Source organism: Trichechus manatus, unplaced genomic scaffold (genome assembly GCF_000243295.1).
Source record: "Trichechus manatus latirostris isolate Lorelei unplaced genomic scaffold, TriManLat1.0 scaffold00135, whole genome shotgun sequence".
NCBI lineage: Eukaryota > Metazoa > Chordata > Mammalia > Sirenia > Trichechidae > Trichechus > Trichechus manatus.
The window spans coordinates 1,110,906-1,133,302 of NW_004444071.1; positions in this window are offsets into that span (position 1 = coordinate 1,110,906).

The window sequence follows — 22,397 nt, forward strand, 5'->3', positions numbered from 1 at the left end:
GCAAATTCCTTTTTTCAACAACATAAATGGCTACTATACACGTGGACCTTGCCAGATAGAATACAAAGGAATTAAATGACTACATCTATGGAAAGAAACAATGGAGAAGCTCGATATCATCAGTAAGAACAAGGCCAGGGGTCAATTGCAGAACACACCATCAATTGCTCCTATGCAAGCTCAAGTTGAAGCTGAAGAAAATAAGAGCAAGTGTATGAGAACCAAACTACGACCTTGAGTATATCCCACCTGAATTTAGAGACTGTCTCAAGAATAGATTTGACACATTGAACACTAATGACTGAAGACTAGATGAGTTGTGGAATGCCACTAAGGACATCATACATGGAGAAATAAAAAGTAATTTTAGAAAAGGAAAGAAATAAAAGATAAAAATGGATGTCAGAAGAGACTCTGAAACTTGCTCTTGACTGTAGAGTAGCTAAAGCAAAAGGAAGAAATGAAGTAAGAGTTGAACAGAAGATTTCAAAGGGCAGTTCAAGAAGACAAAGTAAAGTATTACAATGACACGTGCAAAGACCTGAAGTTAGAAAACCAAAAGGGAAGAACACATTTGGCATTTCCCAGCTGAAAGAACTGAAGAAATAATTCAAACCTTGAGTTGCAATGTTGAAAGATGCTACAGGGAAAATATTGAATGATGTAGGAAGTATCAAAAGAAGATGGAAGGAATACACAGAGTCACTGTCCCAACAAGAATTGGTCTACTTTCAATGTTTTCAGGAGGCAACATATGATCAAGAACCAATGGTACTGAAGGAAGAAGTACAAGCTGCACTCAAGGCTTTGGTAAAAAATAAGGCTTCAGGAACTGACAGAATAACAACTGAGATGTTTCAACAAATGCATGTAGCACTGGAAGCGGTCATTCGTCTATGCCAAGAAATTTGGAAGACAACTACCTGGCCAATCGACTGGAAGAGATCCATATTTGTGCCCATTCCAAAGAAAGGTGATCCAACAGAATGCAGAAATTATTAAACAATATCATTACTATCATACACAAGTAAAATTTTGATGAACATTATTCAAAAGTGGTTGCAACAGTACATCTATTGGGAAATAGCAGAAATTCAAGGTGGATTCAGAAGAGACAGTGGAACCAGGGATATCATTGCTAATGTCAGACAGATCTTGGCTGAAAGCAGGGAATATCAGAAAGATGTTTACTTATGTTTTATTGACTATGCAAAAGCATTCGACTGTGTGGATCATAACAAATTATGAATAACATTGAGAAGAATGGGAGTCCCAGAACACTTAATTGTGCTCATGAAGAACCTGTACATTGACGAAGAGGCAGTGGTTCAAAAAGAACAAGGGTATACTGACTAGTTAATGTCAGTAACGGAGTGTGTCAGGGTTGTATCCTTTCACCATACTTATTCAATCTGTATGCTGAGCAAATAATCAGAGAAGCTGGACCGTATGAAGAAAAACAGGGCATCAGGATTGGAGGAAAACTCATTAACAACCTATGACATGCAGATGATACAGCCTTTCTTGCTGAAAGTGAACAGGACTTGAAGTACTTACTAATGAAGATCATGGACTGCAGCTTTCCTTATGGATTGCACCTCAGCATAAAGAAAACAAACATCCTCACAACTGGACCAATAAGCAACATCAGGATAAACAGAAAATACTGAAATTGTCAAATATTTCGTTTTACTTGGATCTACCATCAACGCCCATGGAAGCAGCTGTCAGGAAATCAAACTACACGTTGCATTGTGCAAATCTGCTGCAAAAGACTTCTTTAAACTGTTAAAAAGCAAAGTTGTCATTTTGAGGACAAAGGTGTGACTGATCCAAGCCATGATATTTTCAATCACCTCATATACAGGGGAAAGCTGGGCAGTGAATAAGGAAGACCAAAGAAAAATTGATGCCTTTGAATTATAGGTTTTGGTGAAGAGTATTGAATATACCAAAGATTGACAGAAGAATGAAAAAATCTGCCTTGGAAAAGTACAGCCAAAATGCTCCTTAGAAGCAAGGATGGCAAGCTTCGTCTCACATACTTTGGACATACTATCAGGAGGGACCATTCCCTGGAGAAGGACCATGCTTGGTAAGGTAGAGGGTCATCAAAAAAGAGGAAGACCCTCCTTGAGATGGATTTACATACACAGTGGCTGCAAAATGGGCTCAAACATAACAATGATTGTGAGGATGGAGCAGGACCTGGTAGTGTTTCTTTCTGTTCTACAGAGTCACTATGAGTTGAACTGACTGGCAGGCATCTAACAACAAAAACATATAGATATGTGATCTCTTATTATACTTTTAAATTAACCTAACAATTTCCGGAATCCATCTAGAATTCTTTTCATATCTTCAGTGACTGGAAGACATGGGATTTTCAAATGACTGTGTAATGGAAAGATATTTGTGTAAGTGAAACAGCCATGACACCATAATTCACTTATCAAAGACATCTTTAAACATATTTTCATCCAGTTTTTATAAAGCTGGTTTTGTCACAGAGTGAGACTCAGAACCCGAACATATGATTTCAATCAGATCCATATTATTTAAATACATAACGTTTATGCAATATGAGGCTATAAAATCAACTGAAAGACCAGAAATTTGGGTCACCTGAAGTGTCTTGAATGGTCAATCCTCCTGGCCAGCTGAGGAAATTCCAAGGTACCATTCTGTCAATGTTATCACATCCCGGTTGAAGCAGCTGGACACATGAACTAAAGAGGGCTGGACAGCTGGCAGGAACATTGTGCTGTTGACATTAAACTCAACACTTCTTTCATCAAATTCCACCCAAGTGTCTTCGAACAAACTATTGCATCAAAACCAATTACAGTGTGTTTCATAACAGGCAGGAAAATATAATACAAATAAATAATAATAAACTAAAGTGCTCTTTTGATACTAAATAAAAATTCCTACATTGAGTTGCCATGAATCAGAATCGACTAGACTGTAACAGGTTTGGTTTTTGATTTGGTTTAGGATCAATTTAAATCCTTAGAGAGAAAACAGAATGCATTCTGCTCTGGTCTGATCTGGTCTGTTTTTTTACTTGCAGCAATGACTTTTCTGTGACTCTGTGATCAAATAAATGATTATTTCTTTACGCAAAAACATTCAGTTTTGGGGGAAATTATTCAAAATCTGTGTTTTAAATGCAGAACTCCTGCAATTATATGACTAAACAAAGAACCGAACCAAAGAACCCGTTGCTGTCCAGTTGATTCCAACTCATAGTGACCCTATAAGACAGAGTAGAATTGCCCCATAGGGTTTCCAAGGAGCGCCTGGTGGATTCAAACTGCTGACCTTCTAGTTAGCAGCCATAGCTCTTAACCACTATGCCACCAGGGTTTCCAAAATCACTTAGAAAAAAAAAAAGAAAATGACTTCTGCTTTATGTGTGTAACCCTGCAATTTAGTGACTCTTCGAGCTCATTCTTCGGTGACTATGCTTTCGGCCCTGATGTAAAAATGAAAGGTAAATTTTACATTCCTTTTGTTTCAGGGGAATGATATAACTTCCAGGTTGGACCTCAGCTGAAACCAAGTGTACTCATGACCGTAAATATGGTTATGACCTGTGTAACGCTATGAATATAATTTTTGGTTGCCACAGCTGACTGTTTTATAATTTCTTTAGGATAGCAATTCCTAGACTTTTGGGATTTTGAACGATTTATAAAATGAAAAGCCAGAGAGTCACATGAATTTGTTATTTTTCTGGGTAAATACATTAAAAACAAAAACAAAGTGATTTATTTATCACCATCATGTCCTAAGAGAAATATAAAAAAATTAGAAAAGGCAATTTCAGTATAAAGATAATTTTTAAAATCATAAAGACTTAGTCTTTATGAAACATTCTCAACACTGTCTCTGTTTCTCTAGCATCGACAGAAACTTCGTTATGGATTGGCACTTTTCCTAAGACAGTCAGGCATTTGGGAACAATGCTCTTGGCCCCTCATATAGTTGTTCCAGAATATTGAATATGCCATGCATTGCAAGTCCATGGCTCTTGACATTTGCATACATTATCTAGCATTATTTCTTGACAGTGATTATTAAAAAAGAGGAACCTTAGTGGTACAGTGCTTAAGAGTTCAGCTGCTAACCAAAAGGTCAGCAGTTGGAATCCACCAGTCTCTCCTTGGAAACCCTATGGGGCAGTTCTACTCTGTCCTACATGGTCGCTATGAGTTAGAATCGACTGGATGGCAATGGGTATGGGTATTACAAAGGAGCTTTTCTATATTCTATGTCATCACTGTAACTTTTGAAAAATAAATAACTTCTTAAAAGTTTCTACTTTTTCTTTTGCTTAACATACGACCCTATAGTCTCACTTTGGGGAATTGTGAGTTTGAATGATACTACGTCTAAGAAACCATCTAAAATTTAACAAAATTACTAATAGTAACCTCTTGACGTTAGGTAAGTAAATCCAGGAAATAAATAATTGCAAATTTTCAATTTATAGCAAGATACAAAATTGAAAGTATTTTTGTGGTGGAACTTCTTTGTTGAGAAGAAATGTTCAAGTCTTGGCCTCTTTCATACTCTACAGGCAGCCACATTTATTAATTTGCTTTGGGTACTTTCAGTATTCTTTTTGTAAATATAAGGAAATTTTGTATTACATATTTTATATGTTAACTTTTCTTACAAAAAATTAGCAACTACAGAGCTTCTTATATGCCTTGTCTTTTTTTAATTAATAAAAATATTGCCGACTCATAGCAACACCATGTGTTTCAGAGTAGAGCTGTCCATAGGGTTCAATTGTCTTGATCTTCTGGAAGAAGAAACTCCATCCAGTAATTCCTAAAAAAATACAAGGTTTTTTTGCCATATCAGTGCATAGAAAATGACTTCATTCTATCTCTGTTCAACATTTAATGGATTATAACAAGCAAAAAGAAGTAGAGCTTTACATATTATGCACAACATAGTTGTCAATTTGATTTAATTATTTGACAATATATTTTAGACATCTTCAGGTAACAGTATATCATTTGAGTTAATGTTCACAGAATATTTCATTTATTTATCAGTCTAGGAGGGATGTTTTAAAAATAATATGGTAGTCAGGGTTCCAATTTGCTTATTGTTCAAGGTGAAAAACCATCACTCATTATACAGCTACTTGAGGTTTCTGCAAACTGTTATGAAATATAGGCTGGAAGCAGTGACTCAGGAGCTATGTAGATCTTGCCAGTAATAAATGAGCAGTCCCAAACTTATTATATAAAAAGATAGAAGTAACAAAGATAAACTCCTGAGTTCAAATGTTTACAATCCTAAGAGTCATTTCATTTACACTAATGTTTTCACATTTTTTCAAAACATACACTCTGTTTACAAAGCCATACTGCATTTATACCAAAGTTTCATATTAACAGTCAAGAAGACACATACAGTAGTCACATAGTTGGAAGGTATTACAGCTGAGTGGTTAGGAGTTTAAGCTGTGTCTAACATAGCTTAGTTATATTCAAGGAAAGTCACTCATGAGCTGTATCAACATGGGAAGAAATTATACCTTTTCTAAGCACCAGTTGCATGGAGCATTGTGGCACAGTGGTTAATGCCAAAAGTTTGACAATTCGAATCCACCAGCTGCTCCTTGGAAATGCTATGGGGCAGTTCTATTCTGTCCTATAGGGTCTCTATGAGTCGAAATCAACTCAACTGCAATGGGTTTGGTTTACCTTTTTTTTAAGCACCAGTTGCATGATTTGTAAAATAGGAAACCTACCTCATAGCATTATCACCATTCTAAATAAAAACATGTTTAGCACAGAACCTGGAAATAGTTTACCTATAAAATACATTTAATATTATGATGATGATGATGATTAACAGCCCACAATGAGAGAAGCAGAAATAATTAATAGTAAGAGAGCTGCAACCGTGACTAAATTGTATATGAGATTTAACTCTTTCCCTTAAATAACCCACAGCCATCGAGTCGAAAAATAGTGACAAATAGGGATCCCACAGGGCTTCCAAGGCTGAAAATCTCTACAGAAGCAGACTGCCACATCTTTCCCCCGCAGAGCCCATGGTATTTTTGAACCTCTGACCTTTCGGTTAGCAGTTGATCACTTTAATCACTGTACATACAAGGCTCCCTCTTTCTTAAATAGCCATTTTTAAAAATTGAACTTAACCCTTTAGCATATGTTCAGTTCAGCTAAAAAGTGAAATTATCACATATATTTTTAAATATAAGATATAAATTTTATGGATGATTTTGATGGTGGTGGTTCACTGGTAGAATTTTCGTATACTGCCAGGGAAGTTGTCAAAAATGAAATGGAAGGCATAAAGTTCTATATCCTAGGCATTCTTGATCTGAAACAGACAAGTACTGGTCATTTTTGGTCTACTAGGGTCTACTATTGGTCTACTATGCTAAGAATGACAGCTTAAAGAGGAATGGCATAGCATTCAGCATCGAAAAGATCATTTCAAGATCTTCCTAACATACAACCCTGTCTGTGATTGGACAATATCCACATGCCTACAAGGAAGACCAATTATATAACTATTATTAAAATTTACACACCAATTACTAATGCAAAAGATGAAGAAATTGAAGATTTTTACCAATATCTGCAGTCTGAAATTGATCAAACATGCAATCAAGGTGCATTGATAATTATTGATGACTGGAATGCAAAAGTTGGAAACAAAGAAGAAGGACTGGTATTTGGAAAATATAACTTTGGTGATACAAATGACTCCAGAGATTGCATGACAGAATTTTGCAAGACCAACAACCTATTCAAGGAAAATACCTTTTTTCAACAACATAAACGCCGACTACACACATGAATCTCCCCTGATGGAATATATAGGAATAAAATGAACTACTTCTGTGGAAACATAACAATGCAGAAGCTCAATATTATCAGTCAAAATCAGACTGAGGGCAGACTGCAGAACAGACCATCAATTGTTCATATACAAGTTCAAGTTGAAGTTGAAGAAAATTTAAAAAGTCCACAAGAGCAAAAATATGACCTTGAGTTATATCCCAAGTGAATATAGAGACCATCTCAAGAATAGATTTGACACATTGAACACTAATGACCGAAGACCAGACCAGTTGTGGGATGATATCAAGGACATTGTACATGAAGAAAGCAAAAGGTCATTAAAAAGATTGGAAAGAAAGAAAAGACCAAAATGGATGTCAGAAGAGACTCTGAAACTTGCTCTCGAATGTCAAGTAGCTAAAATGAAAGGAAGAAATGATGAAGTAAAAGAGCTGAACAGAAGATTTCAAAGGGTAGCTCGGGAAGACAATGTAACGTATTATAATGAAATGGGCAAAGACTTGAAGCTAGAAAAACAAAAGGGAAGAACACGCTCTGCATTTCTCAAGCTGAAAGAACTGAATAAAAAATTCAAGACTCCATTGCGATATCAAAGGATTCTATGGGGAAAATATTGAGCAATGCATGAAGCATCAAAAGGAGATGGAAGGAATACACAGAATCACCGTACCAAAAAGAACTGGTCGATGTTCAACCATTTCAGGTGGTAGCATATGATCAAGGACTGATGGTACTGAAGGAAGAAGCCCAAGCTCAATTGGTGAAAACAAGTCTCCAGGAATTGACAGAATAGCAATTGAGATGTTTCAACACATGGATGCAACACTAGAGTTGCTCACTTGTCTATACCAAGATATTTGAAAGACAGCAGCCTGGTCAGTCAACTGGAACAGATCCATATTTTTGTCCATTCCAAAGAAAGGTGATCTAACAGAATGCTGAAATTCTTGAACAATATCATTAATATCACACACAAGTAAAATTACACTGAAGATAATTCAAAAACAATAACAGCAGTACATTGACAAGGAATTGCCAGAAATTCAAGCTGTGTGGATCATAACAAAGTGTGGATATCATTGAGAAGAATGGAAATTCCAGAACAGTTAATTGTGCTTGTGAGGAACCTGTACATGGACCAAAAGGCAATCATTCAACCAGAACAAGCGGATACCGATTGGTTTAAAGTCAAGAAAAGTGTGTGTCAGGGTTTATTCTTTCATCATACTTATTAATTTGTATACTATGCAAATAATCAGAGAGGCTGGACTAAATGAAAACTAGTGTGGCATCAGGGTTGAGGGAAGACTCATTAACAACCTACAATATGCAGATGACACAACCTTGCTTGCTGAAAGTGAATGGGACTTGAAGCACTTACTAATGAAGATCAAAGACTACAGCTTTTAGTATGGATTACACCTTAACATAAAGAAAATAAAAATCTTCACATCTGGACCCATAAACAACACCATGTTAAACTGAGAATATATTGAAGTTGTCAAGGGTTTCATTTTACTTGAGTCCACTATCAATGCCCACAGAAGCAGCAGTGAAGAAATCAAACGATGTATGACATTGGGCAAATCTGCTGCAAAAGACCTCTTTAAAGTGTTAAAAAACAAAGATGTCACCTTGAAAACTAAGGTGTGCCTGACCCAAGCCATAGTATTTTCAATTGCCTCACATGCATGCAAAACCTGAACAATGAATAAGGAAGACCGAAGAAGAATTGATGTCTTTGAATTGCGGTGTTGGTGAAGAGTATTAAATACACCTTGGACTGCCAGAAGAACAAAACAAATCTGTTTTGGAAGAAGTACAGCTAGAATCCTCTTTAGAAGTGAAGCTGGGGAGACTTTGTCTCCTGTACTTTGGACATGTTATCAGAAGGGACAAGTCCCTAGAGAAGGACATCATGCTTGGTAAAGTACAGGGTCAGTGAAAGAGGGGAAGAACCTTAATGAGATGGATTGACATAATGGTTGCAACAATGGGCTCAAGTATAGCAACGATTGTGAGGATGGTGTGAAACCAGGCAGTGTTTCGTTCTGTGGTACATTGGTTTGCTACAATTTGAAATCAACTTGGAGGCACCTAACAACTAACAACAAATGTCATAACACGTGGAAATCATACACACACACCACACACATAGGTACATGTAAATGTATAAAATTTAGTTCTGAGGCTGACAATAGTATGTAACAGTAGTATTTGAATTTACCAGTGAGAGTTTCTTTAGACACCCTGGGAGAATAAATCATTCTTTTTGGATCTTAATGACATTATTCACTTTGTTAAGGATTAATTTGCTTTGTTATATCACAATTCCTTGTGTGACTTAATGCAGTTCTTTAAACGTGCACCTCAGGGCATATGGCAAAGTCTTGGAAGTGTATTGTACTTTTTATTCAAATCATTTGTACCCAAGGATTTTGAGTACATGTATTTGGATATATAATCCAGAAAATATTTATCTTCTCTGATTATTTTATATTATTTTATATTTAAAAACTAATTGATCGTAATAATGATATTGTTGTGCCTTATTCTGCCCCATCTTCATTTGGTCCTTCTAACTAGGCAGCCTCTAAATCTCACCCTAAACTCCTTTTCTAAATACTCCCCAGGTATAACTTACCATCCATTATAATTACAACATCCATTTAATTCATCTTCATTCCAACTCATGATCATGTCTTAATAAAATTCCATTGTCTGCATACATTTTCATAAAACTTGCTTGATAATATTCATAGTGTCATTACAATCATTTTTTAAATGGTAGGAGGCTGATATCTGGCAGAATAAGTTTAAAATCTCTCTTACATTTACTAGTTTAGTGACCCTAGGCAAGCAGCTTATTGGGCGTTTTAGTACTCATCTGTAAAATCAGACATTTTGTCTCATCTCATATCACAGTTGTAAAGATTAAATGAGATGATGTGTATTAAGTTCCTTGCATAGCTCCTGAACAAAGAAGACCCTTGGTACATGGTAATTATTATAATAATTCATAGAATTATTTTCTGAGGTGGTAATAATTATTGGTGTGGTACTAATGTGCTCATTAAGCTAGAGGGCTCCCTTCAGAAATGAACTAAGTAGAAAAGATGGAGAATGAATGCAAAGGAAGCAACCAGTTGGGAGCATTGCAAATGTATGTTGGGAGTAATTTATTATGTGCTAGACTGATGATGGAAACCCTGGTGGTATAATGGTTAAGAACTACAGCTGCTAACCAAAAGGTTGGCAGTTTGAATCCACCAGGCACTCCTTGGAAACTGTATAGGGCAGTTCTACTCTGTCCTATAGGGTTACCATGAGACGGAATCGACTCGATGGCAACTGTTTTTTTTTTTTGTTTGTTTGTTTGTTTGATTAGGCTGATGATAGGACTGAAAATTCAAATATGTACTCTTTGATAAAATTATTATATGATGCTTTTAAGATGAGTTTATTTTTTGTTAACTTTTAATAGGTATTTGTTGGATTCTATATTTATCATAGATTTTACTAATAGAATTATAAGAATGAAGCATTTTATTCATAGTATTACCCTCAGAATTTATTAATTGATTAGTATTGGGTACTTTCTACATAATATTTGAATCAATAGCGTCTTAGTCATCTAGTGCTGCTCTAACAGAAATACCGCAAGTGGATGACTTTAACAAAGGGAAGTTTATTCTCTCACAGTCCAGTAGGCTACAAGTTCAAATTCAGCTCCAGGGGAATGCTTTCTCTGACAGCTCTGGAGAAAGGTCTGTGTCGTCAATCTTCCTTTGGGCTGGGAGCTTTTCTGCACAGGAACCTCAGGTCCAAAGAACGCGCTCTGCTCCCGGCACTGTTTTCTTGGTGGTATGAGGTTCCCATGTGTCTCTGTTCACTTCTCTTTTTTATATCTCAAAAGAGAATGGATTAAGACACTATCCAATCTTGTCGATGTCATCAGTGTAACCTCATCATAGTGACAGAGTTTACAACACATAAGGAGATCACATATAACCTCATCATAGTGATAGAGTTTACAACATATAAGGAAATCACATCAGATTACACAATCATACCATACTGGGAATCATGACTCAGCGAAGTTGACAGATATTTTGGGGGTACACAATTCAGTCCATGAAAAATAGAATTTCACCTTCTAAATTCTATACTGGTTTGATAGAGTTAGCACACTATAGGTTATCTCTCCCACCAATTACAACTAAATATTCTGGACTAAATATATGAGGAAACTACCCGAGGACTCTGAAAAAATAAGTAATAGCAGATAGATTGGATTGAATCATCACATCTTGAAGAATGACAAGTACTACTGTGAGTCTTCTGGGCCCTTATACATCCCATTTTTAATTTAAGGATAGCTGTTACGGATTGAATTGTGTCCCCCCGAAATATAAGCTGTAAATTCAACTACAACTGTGATTATAATCCTATTTGGAAACAGGGTTTTCCTTAGTATGTTAATAAGGCAAATATTAGTGTAGGATATGTCTTACTTAAATCAATCTCTTTTGAGATATAAAAGAGCAGATTAAGCAAACAGCAAGGAAGCAGAGATGGGGGAAGACAGATGCCAGGCCCCATGATGATCACCAAGAAAACTAGGAGCAGAAGCTGAAAAGAGAGGAGGATATTCCCCCAGAGCCAACAGACAGAGAGACAGCCTTCCTCTACAGCCAGTACCTTTATTCAAAATTCTAGCCCACTAAACTGTAAGAAAAGAAATTTCTATTTGTTATAGCCACTCACTTGTGGTACTTCTGTAATAGAAGCAATAGATAACTAGATGGTAGCCAAATCCTGGAACTGCTGATAGGTTCAGACAGTAAACACTGTGAGTTAAATGATCTCTTTCTACCCAAAAGTCTGAAGGAAAAGGTCTCTGTGAGGCATAGAGTATGGGGGGAGGAAGAATCCCTTCTTTTTCTGCACAAACAACCCTAATGTTAAAGCACCACTGATATGGCAGAGAAGACAACAATGGCAGCTGCACTGACACCTAAATCCCTTCTGTCTGTTATTTTTTTTCTCACTTTTCACTTGCTGCTTCTCACTAAAAGAGGAAGCAGTTACATGGAAGTGCATAACAGTGCAAGGGGCTAAAACCCTGAGATAAATACATTTTTCTGACAAAAGATACCAGAAAAAGAGGCTCCTGAGTTCTGAAGGAGTTGGGAACTGGAAAAGAGCGTCCTCTAAATTTATGTATAAACTGATCCCAATATCAAGATCATCCCTGAGCTGCACGTGAATGGAAAAAGTCACGAGTTGCATACTAAATGCTTTGAGAACTGAACTACAGTATAAACGACCACTCAAGTCTGCCTATAGAGATGAGCTACAACTTGTAGTCTGAACTTACTTAGCTTGATTGACTGCTAAAAAAAAAAAAAACAAAATCAGAAAATCAACATTATCACTATGATTTTAATATACTATTTGAAAAAGGGAAGAACTCTCAATATTCTCAAAGGAAAAGACAGTACCAGCTATTATTACCATTGTCCTTGAAGTAAGAGTGAACTTCTTGAAATGAACGGAGGGATAGATTTTCTCATCAGGTAAATAAAATCTACAAACAATAGTCAATTAAATACATTAGCAATTTAAAAAAAATAACAAAATACAATTGTTGGATGATAAACTGGCCATTTAGTTAAGAAATCATAACAATCTTAAATCTGTATGTAACCACAATAGATATTCAAAACACAAGGAAAATAGCAATAGAACTAAAAGTAGAAATAGACAAATTTGCAACTGGAGATTTCAACACTCCTCTTGCAATAGCCAATAGAACAGTAGGCAGATAATGAAAAAGTCTATCAAAAACCTGTATAATTCTGTCAACCAACTTGGTCTAATTAATATTCACAGAACACATCACCCAACAATAGCAGAATACAAATTTTATTAAAATGCACATAAAACATTCACTGAGGTAGAGGATAACCTTGGCTATAAAACAAGCCTTAACAAATTTAAAGGAATTGAAATCATACAAAGTATGTCATCTGACAATAACAGAATTAAACTAAAAATCAATAATATAAAGATATCTGTAACACCCTCAAATATTTGGAAATTAAACAAAACACCTCTAAACAATCCATAGGTAAAAGCGTAAGCCACTAGAAAAATTAGGAAATATTTTAAAAAGACAACTTATCAAAATTTGTGTTGTGCAGGTTAAAAAGATGTTTAGCAGGAAATATATCTATCACTGTCTATATTATAAATTAAGAAAGGTCTCAAATAGATAATCTAATTCCATTTTAAGGAACTAGTAAAAAAAAAAAGAACAAACTCAATAAAAATAAAACAGCAAGAACAAAAAGTGTAATATATAAGAGCGGAAGTCAAGAAAATTGAAAACAAAAAGAAAATAGAAAAAAAACAATGAAACCCAAAATGTTTCTTTGGATCTATAACATTAATACACTTCTAGCCAGAGTGAGCAAGAAACAGAGAGAAGTCACAAATTGCCAATACTAGGAATGCAAGTGGAAATGTCATGACAAACCCAATGGACAGAATGAGGATAATAAGGAAATACTACAAACAACTTGATACATACAAATTCAACAGCTTAGATGAAATGTATCAATTCCTTCAAAGACGCAAAATACCAAGACTTACTCAAAACAAAGTAGATATAGGGCAAGCCTTTATCTATTAAAGACGTAAGAGTTTGTAGTTTAACTTCTCCATCCAATGTAACTACAGGAAAACTGTAACAAACATTTAATGAAAACATAACACCAATTCTATACAATTTCTTCCAGAAAATTGAAGAGGAGGGGACACTTCCCAACTCATCGTATGAGGTAAGCATTACATATAAAAACAACAACAATATCCCTCATGAACATAGACAAAAAAACAAAACAAACAAAAAAACCATCATCAATAAATCAGTAAAACAATATCATTACTATCACACACAACAATATGCAAAAAAAAATAATACATCACATCCCAGTAATTTTATCGCATGTATGCAAGGTCAATTAAACATTTGAAAATCGGTCAATATAATTTACTGAATTAACAGTCTAAATTAAAAGCAACAACAAATTATAATTTTGTCAATAGCTGCACCAAAAGAATTTGACAAATTTTAACATTCATTTTTGATTTAAAAGAAAAACAAAAAACAACTCAGCCATCTAGGAAGTGATTAGAACTTAATGTGATAAAGGCTATCTACAAAAAACAGACTTAACATTATAATAGTGAATTATCTCCTAGGATCAGGGAGAAGGCAACCTTGTCTACTCTCATCACTCCTACCTGACATTGTACTGGAAGTCATATATATAAATGACTTATTAGGATTGCTGAGAGAATGAATTTTTTAACTTTAATTAGATTTAGGCATATGATTCTATGTATATGTCAGCATGACTAATCAGTATAACATCTATAGATTTATTATAATAAAAGAATTAATGTGTTATTTTAGGCCAAAAAAAAAAAAAAGGATATTAAGAGGAAAATGTATCTATCACTCACTTACTGGAAATAATTTATATCTATAACTTCCAACACAATGTCAAATAGGAATGGTTAAGAGCAATCAAAGTTGCCTTGCAGTGGTGTCACTAGAGGGCCTTGGGGGGTGTGGACTGCATCCCCTGACACCGTCAGAGGGGTGAACCAAAATGACCCCAGGGTCTGCAGTGGTTTCGGTTGGGCCTGTGTCACAGGGAGAGGGGCTGCCAAGAAAATGACATCACTAGGGTTGGGGTCACCCATCACCGAGTGCAGTAACTCATCATCCTCCAGCCTCCCCAACACCCACCAGTCAGGGTACAAGTTACCTGGCTACAACACCTGCCGTTGGGCAGAGAGGAGGGTCTCTGCCTTGGCCAGTGGCAGAGGGGAGGAGCTGTGGGGAATGGAGGTGCGGGGTGGAAGGGCAGGGGTGGGAAGGGTGGGCTCACACAGCACAGTGCTCGGCCCTGTGCAGGGGTAGGGCGGCAGGCCTTCCTCTTTTTCGCTGATTTTCTACTTTACCAAGCATAACGTCCTTTTCCAGGGGCTGATCCCTCCTGATAACATGTCCAAATTATGTGAGACGTAGTCTCTCCATCCATTCTTCTAAGGGGCATTCTCGCTGTATTTCTTCCAAGACAGATTTGTTCCTTCTTCTAGCAGTCCATGGTATATTCAATATTCTTCACCAACGTCATAATTCAAAGGCATCAATTCTTCTTCTGTCTTTCTTATTCATTGTCCAGCTTTCGCATGCATATGAGGTGATTGAAAATACCATGGCTTGGGTCAGGCATACCTTAGTCCTCAAAGTGACATTTTTGCTTTTCAACACTTTTAAGTGGTCTTTTGTAACAGATTTCCCCAAATACAGTGCATCGTTTGATTTCTTGACTGCTCTTTCATGGGCGTTCATTGTAGATCTAAGTAAAATTAAATCCTTGACAACTTCAATCTTTTTCTCTGATAGTCATTTTGTTGCTTATTGGCCTAGTTGTGAAGATTTTTGTTTTCTTTTTGTTAAAGCATAATCCATACTGAAAGTTGTAGTCTTTGATCTTCATAAGTAAGTGCTTCAAGTCCCCTTTGCTTTTAGCAAGCAAGGTTGTATCATCTGCATATCGCAGATTGTTAATGAGTCTTCCTCCAATCCTGGTGCTCCAGTCTTCTTCATAGAGTCCAGCTTCTCGGATTATTTTTTCAGCATACAGATTGAATAAGTATGGTGAAAGGATACACCCTTGATGCACAACTTTCCTGATTTTAATCTAGGCTATATCCCCTTGTTCTATTTGACTCTCTCTTGGTCTACGTACAGGTTCTGCATGAACACAATTAAGTGTTCTGGAATTCCCATTATTTTCAATGTTATTTATAATTTCTTATGATCCACATATTGGAATGTCTTTGCATAATCAATAAAATGCAAGAAAACATCTTCCTGGTATTCTGTGATTTCAGCCAAGTTCCATCTGTCATCAGCAATGATATCCTTTGTTCCATGTCTTCTTCTCAATCTGGCTAGAATTTCTGGCAGTTTCCTGTCAATGTACTGATGCAACCGCTTTTGAATTATCTTCAACAAAATTTTACTTGTGTGTGATAGTAATGATATTGTTCGATAATTTCCGCATTCTATTGGATCACCTTTATTCGAAATGGGCACAAATATAGATCTCTTCCAATTAGTTGGCCAGGTAGCTGTCTTTCAAACTTCTTGACATAGACGAGTCAGTGTCTGTAGTATTTCTTCTGTTTGTCAAAACATCTCAGTTGGTATTCTGTCAATTCCTGGTGCCTTGTTTTTCACCAAGGCCCTCAGTGCCCCTTGTACTTCTTCCGTCAATACCATCATTTCTTGATCATATGTGACCTCCTGAAATGACTGAATGACAACCAATTGTTTTTGGTACAGTGACTCTGTGTTCCACCTGCATCATTCAATATTTTCCCTGTAGAAACCTTCAATATTCCAACTCGAGGCTTGAATTTTTTCTTCAGGTCTTTCAGCTTGAGAAATGCTGAGCATGTTCTTTTGGTTTTCTAAGTCCAGGACTTTGCACATGTCATTATAATGCTTTATATTCTCAAAGAGATCTTTGAAATCTTCTGTTCAGCTCCTCTACTTCATCATATCTTCTGTTTGCTTTAGCTACTTAAAGTTCAAAACCAAGTTTCAGAGTCTCTTCTGACATCCAGTTTGGTCTTTTCTTTTTTTCCTGTCTTTCTAATGATCTTTAACTTTCTTCCTCTATGTTGTCCTACTACAACTCATCTGGACATCAGTCATTAGCATTCAATGTGTCAAATCTATTCTTGAGATGGTCCTTCAATTCAGGTGGAATATACTCAAGGTCGTAATTTGGCTCCTGTGGACTTGCCCTAATTTTCTTCAGTTTCAACTTGTGGTTACATATGAGCAATTGATGGTCTTTTCTGCAGTCCACCCTCAGCCTTGTCCTGACTGATGATATTGAGCTTTTCCATTGTCTCTTTCCACAGATGTAGTCCATTTGATTCCTGTGTATTCTATTTATCTGGTGGGGTCCACTTGTGTAGTTGCCATATATGTTGTTGAAAAAAAAGTAATTATCAAGCATCTTAATTCTACCACTTGTATGTCAGGTTGTTGTAATGTGGTGGCTTGCTTGTGTGTTGCTGTGATTCTGAAAGCTTTTTGCCACCAGTATTTCAAATACTAGCAGGGTCACCCATAGTGTACAGGTTTCAGTGGAGCTTCCAGACTAAGACAGACTAGAAAGAAAGACCTGGCGATCTATTTCTATAAAAGTTGGCCTTTGAAATTATGTTACAATAAGACTCAACTATGTACTAATCACATCACCTGGCATTTCCTTTAACTGATGTACAAGCCAGTTTCCTTATTTATAAAATCGCAAAAATAGTATCTTCTCATCCTACATGGTAGTGGCTTTGAGGTCCAGATGAGAAAATTTATGGAAAATTATTTTACACTTTAAAACAGACTTTATATATAAGGTCTTACTATTACCAGGGAAAAGATTAGCATTTCCCTGGATGTATATTGTTATGCTGAATTATTTAAAAAATGAAGCTACATCACTATTGCTGATCTTGGATACCTAAGTAACTTAAAAAAAAATAGAGTGACCCAGTGCTTAGCAGTTTGCACAAATCGTTGTTCTATCTGTTGTATCTGAAAGATAAAGTACAAATGAATTCAGTTTAAAGATAAAAAATGTCTAGCTGGTAAGAATTCGAGTTTGTGTTAAAAAAATTGCAACATCGTGTTCAGTTCCAAAGAACAATACTCATAAAATACATTTTAATTTTAAAGTACTTCTTGTCTACTGGATGCTGTACTCTGCAGGCACACACCTGTCACACAATACCTGAAATCAAATTATACTCACATGATTAACAGACACAACTAACAGTTCTTTCTATGGATATAGGACTGTAGAGATCCAGTCATTTGCGATGCAGTCAAACCTCAAGTTGTGACAGCCCAAAGAGGACTGGAAATATAGAGCTTCTAAAATTACAAGATTCTACAACTTACTTGAAGAGATAATAAATAATAAAAATAATAACTTTCATTTCCCCAAAATACAATAAATATCTCAGAGTCTGCTTTTTATATATTTGATTCCAATAATGAAATCCATAAAGTGCTAAATTAATAAAATCATCCAGCAGTGGAAATTATAAGAACTTTCCATTATTTGTGGTTAATGATACTTCCTGTGATCAAAACTTTTTGTCTTTGTGAATAAAATTAATTATTAAATTTAATAATCTTCTTATTCTCATTATCTTCCTGAAAATATAAGTTAGTCATTTTGTCATAGCATTTTTAGTGCTGTGGAAATGAAAAGCTGATAATATGGGATGGAATCTCTATACTTCTTCATTACTGTATTTTTACTTACAAAAATTGCATTTGCTCTTTTCTATCATATATTTAACATATATTAAATTCCATTCAGTCTACTCACACAGATGCACACGTAAACGTGCGCGCGCGCGCGCACACACACACACACAGAATAAAGAGAATAAAATGTGATTTAGGTTGATCAATTGAGTAAACTCTAACATTATAAATAATTCTGGCTGTTTTAAAACTATCAGATAACAAACAATGTTGAATTTACTCTATGGACATTTGTTCATCATTGACAAAGCGGAGGGGATTCCATAAGAATGTGGATATAATCCTAATCCTATCAAAATCCCCTTCTTGGTTTTGTTTATTATCCTGTCTACACAGCATGGTCTATTTGTTTCTAAGCTGCCCTTTGTGCTCTATCTAGCAAGATTTTGTTGCTTTTGTTGTTTGTTTTCTTTTGTTTGTTGTGTGGGTGAGACTGTAATGTTTTGTTTTTGTTTCGTTTTTTATTTTTCTTTCAATTTTGGGAAAAGATGAAAGTAAAGAGTCCTCTCTCTTCTTCACTAAGTTCTACTTAACAGAATACATGCTGCTCTTTTAGAGTTGCATAACTTAGAATTTTATGTTATTACTTATATTCACTCTAAGACCACTTCAAGAAAGTGTACTCAATAAGAGAGGATAAAAAGGTAATAAGTTAATATTTACTTAGCTCTTACTATGTAGCTAACATCTCTTTACAACAGCATTATTAATTAGGGTTTATTATTATATTTATTTTGCAAATAAGGAAATTAGGGTTAGATAATTTAATAAAATTCCCTAGTGATACCCAGCTTATAAATGGCAGTGACTGACTTCAAGCCTACATTGGTCTGAGAGGAGAGCCACACTATTATATATGCTTTATGGTACTATGCTCCATTGCCCCTTATAGTTCTTTGTAGACAAGTCAGCTTGACTTCTTAAAAAAAAAAAAAAAATTGCAGTATCTTTAATCATAACTACTCCTTGCTCTGAATCTTTCCTGATAGATAATAATCTTCTGTTCCAAGCCATTCCTGTATTTCAAAGCCCAGGAATGAATTCAGACCTATGGGATACTTTGGACATGTTATCAGGAGGGACCAGTCCCTGGAGAAGGACATCATGCTTGGTAAAGTAGAGGGTCAGCAAAACAGAGGAAAACCCTCAACAAGCTGGACTGACACGTGGCTGCAAAAATTGGCTCAAGCATAACAATGATTGTGAGGATGGCCCAGGACCAGGCAGTGTTTCATTCTGTTGTACATAGGCTCGCTATGAGTTGGAACCAACTTAATGACACCTGACAACAACAACATCGGATATAGAGTACGTATGTGAAAGGTAAGAGAGTGACTTTTGTACATTTACTGCACATTTTTTACAAAATAAATTGTTGCCATTGTTAGTTGCCCTAGAGTAGATTCCAACTCATGACGACCCTATGTGTGCGGAGTAGAAATGCTCCACAGGATTTTCAAGGCTGTGACCTTTCAGAAGCAGATCGCCAGGCCTATCTTACAAGTAGTCTTGGGTGGGTTTGAATCATCAATCTTTCAGCTAGTAGTCGAGCGCTTAACCATATGTCCCACCCAGGGACTCCTATGCCATAGCCATTGTTTATTAACATTACAGTAATAGAGTTTTACTTGCCTAAAGTCATATCAACCACGGTAGTTTGCATGGATCTATTTGCTGAATAATCATAAAATCATGAGCTTTGATTATGTTTTTTAATTCTTTGAGTTTATAGGATCTCATATATTCTGGCCCACCCCCTCTCAGCTATTTGTCAGTTTTAGAGAAACCAATTATGTGCATTTCCCTTTAAACCTAACATTTACCCAGAGTGAAATATGAAGCAATGTTTGAATCCCATTTTTAGATAATAATCTTAGTTAGGAAAAATAAATATCATATTTGACACAGGTTCTCATTCTAATAAGGACTTGAAGATGGAAGGAATAATGAGGAAATTAATGAAGATGAAATATTTTGATCTTTTAATTCCAATACCTACTAATGGTCTGCAATATTAACTTAATATAGCATAAAGTGTTTGTACTTGTTTGTTTTGTTGTTGTTTTTCTTTTACTACACTCTACCACCATATTGACTCTGTTGGACTGCTGCAGTATCCCCCTAATGTACTTTCCAGCTTTCACACATGCATTTGCCCCTATACAATCATATCTCCACATAACAAGTAACATAATTTTTATTAAACATGACTCAAGCCATGTCATTCTCTTGAAGTCCATCAATTCCTCTATCATTGGTTTCTGTATAAGTAAAAATAAAACATGAATTTCTAATGGTGGTCCATATTGCCTACGCTTACCTCTCTGAACCCACATTGCAATGTTCCTTGTTCCATGTGACAAAAACTTCCTGCATTAATGATAATTTCTGCAGTTCTTCATAAGGCTGGATCCTTTTTGACATGTAGGTCTTAGCTTAAGTAGTTTATTTTCAGACACAACTGTCTTAAACACCTGTTAGGATTGATTTTGGCTGCCTAAAACCAAAACAAGGAAACAAACCCAAATAAGTAACAGAGAAATGAATAAAAACTGAATTTCACATATAAAATAAGTAGGCAGTGTAGGGTTGAGACGATGGCCAGTTCTGTCTTTCTGCTCAATTATCTTAACGGATAGGCTCTATTCTAAAGTTCACTTCATAGCAAGAAGGGCCTAAGTGAGTTGTTTCAAATCAGCTTTCCCAGCAGCCCCACATAATGTTTCCAAATATATTTCATTGGTCCAAACTTAGCCTCATGACAAAGTAAATTGGTAAAATATAATGTTTAAGCTTGGCACATTACTATGACATATTAAATCAGGGGGCTTTAACTAATGAAGAAATTAAAAATAAGTTTTGTGTCAGTAACCAACAATTTTTTCCATACATTCTATGTAAACTATCACTATCTTCCTACTCCCTGCAAATTGTCTATTTTATATTATTTTTCATAGAACATATTCTTCCCTGAAATAGTTAGGTTTCCTTTTATATTGTTTGAAAACCCTGAACCACCAACATCACCACCACAAATATATATCCAGCAGGCTATGGAACTGTTTGCTTAATCACTGTGTATAGCTAGGGTCTAGGAGAGTACCTACACTTAGTAGGCCCTCAATTCACATTTGGTAGCTGAAAAAAAGGTGCTAATAAAACATGTTAGATAATCTATAGCTGAGATGTTTGAAATATGCTGTTACTTTTTTCTTTTAGTTTATGTTAATTAAAATTAAATAGTATTTAAAAAATTCTCTAGCATTGCTCTATTTTTCCAACTAATTTTTTTCTTCTTAAAAGTCTCAAATCCGAAAAGCTTCTCACTCTTTGTTATGCAAAGAATACTGGACCTCACAGAATCAATAGACATTTTATTCAACATCTGACACCTGAAAATCATGTTAGCTTATTTGTAAGTGATTGGAATCTAATTCAGAACGAATTGGGGCTACAAAAAGCTATATTATTTTACATAATTGATGGAGAGGTTCAAAAAATAAACTGAGGGAGGGTGTCTTTGCCACTGGGACTCAATGTTAACTAGAAATGGGGCCTTGAATTCTACTGTGACCTCTGCACACTAACATCATTCTCTCACACAACAAGGATGCTTTCTCTTCCTGGAGAGATTTCCAACAGGTCTAGACGTTTGTGCCAAACAAACAAATCGACTAACCCCAGGAGATTCTGATTTAATCAACTGTACTCAGGGCAGGGCCATGTAAGAAGAAAAAAACCTGTTCTCCAGGCCCCACACTGTCATTGCTTGGAAGAGAGAAGTTGTCAGAATACAGGGGAAAAGAGGGAGAAATTCAGGCAGATGGGTGCTGGGTCAGAGAACAATTAGTGTCCGCTAAAACAAGGAACATGCAAGCATATGATTTTATGTTCCCTAGTGTTAGTCTGTGAAAATATTGCTAGAGGTGCTATTGGTTCTAAAATATATGGGATTAAGCAAACTTGCAGGGGTTCAAATGCCATGTCATTGATGTATTATGTGCTAATGGATCAAGGAGTTCATTTGAAACAATCAATGCATAATGACAAAGCAATTCTTACAGTATCTACTAGTAAATAGTATCTAGTTACACTGTATA